Source organism: Glycine max, chromosome 6 (assembly GCF_000004515.6).
Source record: "Glycine max cultivar Williams 82 chromosome 6, Glycine_max_v4.0, whole genome shotgun sequence".
NCBI lineage: Eukaryota > Viridiplantae > Streptophyta > Magnoliopsida > Fabales > Fabaceae > Glycine > Glycine max.
The window spans coordinates 41680789-41683637 of NC_038242.2; the positions used below are offsets into that span (position 1 = coordinate 41680789).

The 2849-nt window shown below is 39.3% G+C and overlaps 1 non-coding gene across 1 annotated transcript; it reads left to right on the top strand.

The window, feature by feature from the left end:
- Window positions 1-1378: 1378 nt before the first annotated feature.
- On the top strand, window positions 1379-1486 carry LOC113001990 (small nucleolar RNA R71). The gene has a single exon (XR_003267521.1). It is a non-coding gene; the product is annotated as a small nucleolar RNA R71 (small nucleolar RNA).
- The last annotated feature ends 1363 nt before the right edge of the window (window positions 1487-2849 follow it).

Here is a 2849-nt window from a genome sequence, read left to right on the forward strand (position 1 = left end):
CTAGCACGACATTGTCAAACTTATTGTTCCCTAGAATACAAGGTATGCTGAATGTACCTGGATCTTTACATTTTTCAGGGATTTGGGAAACAGATTTACCAATCAATGCGGAGACATTTCTACCCATACTAATTCTTTCACTTCCTTTAATCTTCCGCTTATTAGTGCACAGCTCCTTCAAGAATTTAGCATATCTTGGAATTTGTTTTATTGCAGCCAACAGAGGTATGTTTACCTCTACTTTTCTAAATGTTTCCAATATCTCCTTCTCTGCCTCTTCCATTTTTTTGTTGGAAATTTCTCTTGGAGGGAATGGTAGAGGGATATGCTACTTCTGTAAGTCAGAATTACCAGTGGAAGATTCACCTGCACAGAAATTGTTAGGCAACTTACTTTTTAAATTTTTGTCATCCTTTTTTTTCTGGAGTAGAGTGAAGTTGGGCAGGTTCATTTGCGGATGAGGAAGATGTTGCTGGTTGAGGTCCTTGACACTGCATTCCCGACCTCAATGTAATGGCACTCACATTTTTGGGATTCTAGACAGATTGAGAAGGTAATCTGTCAGAATTCTAGGACTGTTGTTGATTTAACTGTGTAGCCAATTGTCTCATCTGATTAGTTAAGCTCTGAATGGAGGCTCTGGTCTCTTGTTGAAACTGCATGTTTTGCATAGTCATTTGCCTCACATGTTCTTCAAGGAAAGGTTGCGGAGGGGCCTCAACTGTTTGTTGTTTTTGGGGCTGTTGCGGTTGTTGCTGCTGGATTGGTGGAGGAACGTATAGTCTGCTTGGGCCAGCAACATTTTGAAAATAAGGTTGTTGTTGTTGCTGCTACTGTTGTGAAGGATTCGACCATCTAAGGTTGGGATGATTCCTCCACCCTGGATTGTACCTGTTGCTGGAGAGGTCATAATTGCTCTGTTGTGGCTGATTTTGCTGCTGAGGTTGAGGAGGTCTGTTGTATATGTTTGCAGCATAAGCTTCAAGCTATTCAATTGCTTCAGATTGTTGCACAAAAGGGCAAAGGTCTGTGTGGTGGTCGGCAGAGGAGCATAAACCATAGAGTCTGGCGACAGGTGTAGATTTTTTATTCATGGCCAGTTCGGTTACCAGGTTAACCAAGGCATCCAGTTTACCTTCAAGCTTCTTAGTCTCAGCTGATGAAGATGAATTCGTGGCTACTTCATGCACTCCTCTAATGACAATAGCATCATTTCTCTAGCACTAAATTGTTGGGAGTTTGAAGCCATCCTCTCAATTAAATTTTTGGCTTCAACAGAGGTCATGTCTTCAAGGGCTCCACCACTGGCAGCATCTATCATACTTCTCTCCATGTTACTGAGTCCTTCATAAAAATATTGGAGGAGAAGCTGCTCAGAAATATGATGGTGAGGGCAACTGGCACATAGTTTCTTAAATCTCTCTCAGTATTCATATAAGCTCTCTCCACTGAGTTGCCTAATGCCGAAAATATCTTTTCTGATAGTCATGGTCCTGGAAGCAGGGAAAAATTTTTCTAAGAATACTCTCTTGAGGTCATCCCAGCTCGTGATGGACCATGGAGCAAGGTAATATAGCCAGTCCTTTGCCACCCCCTCTAAAGAATGAGGAAAGACCTTCAGAAATATGTGATCCTCCTGAACATCTAGGGGTTTCATGGTGGAGCAGACAATATGGAATTCTTTCATATGTTTGTGCGGGTCTTCACCTGCAAGGCCATGAAACTTTGGAAGCAAATGGATCAGTCTAGTTTTAAGAACATATGGGACATCCTCATCAGGGTATTGGATGCACAAGCTTTAATAGGTGAAATCAGGTGCAGCCATTTCCCTTAGAGTCCTCTCACAGGGTAGAGGTTGTGTCATGTTCTTAGAATGTTCAAAATCAGAATGTTCAAAACTATAATGCTTAAAATCACCAATAACAGAATGCTCAGGATGCTCAAAAGATACTAAATGATGTCTAACTAATCTATGAAATGTCCTATCTATCTCAGGATCAAAGGGTTGTAAGTCAGATGGATTGCCTCTAGTCATACACTATATTCAGCATGCACAACTAGTTGCCTTCTTATGCAAGTAACAGTGTAGGTTTGAACTACAGCTACCATTAAATGATATCCAAATGACTTGAAATTTTGTTAGCAACCTTATAAAATGATGAGAAGATACCACAAAAAATTTCAAACGAAAATTCAAAGTCTAACTATAGAAGCTAAAAATGATAAGTTAAGAAAAATAAGAGAATAATACTTGGAAAATAAAAAACTTTTGACAGAATCGCAATTTTTGGAAGAAGGAGGCCTCATCCAACCTATGGCGGGCACCCATGGCATGGGAAATTTTTTTCTACCCCAAATACATATATAATAATAGTGATTCAGATAACTGGAGCAAAAGTTATGACCGTTTGAAGTTTTGACAAAAATCAAATTTGTTACTTTTTTTGGAACTTTCAAATCTGACCAAACTAAGGGCTCCAGCTATTTTTCCCACAAAATATGGATCAAAAGAAGTGACCACAAAAAAATTTAGCCAAAAATAACTATAGCTACCAAAACAAAACATCTCAATTAATTCAGCAAGTGTGGTCTCTAAAATCTGTCGCTAAGGGATTTTCACTACTACCCTGTTTTCCCGTTCAACAAAAGTGGTCGTTAAATCCATCGCAAAGCACTATTCACAGAAAAACTAAAACAAAACACCACACTAAACAAAATAACAAGACACTAAACAACACTTAACGCAACACGAACACAACACTAACACAACACACGAAAGCAAAAAACAACTAAACATAAAACACGAATCACTAGCTATTATGAACCTTTGGACACTGCTCCCCGGCAAC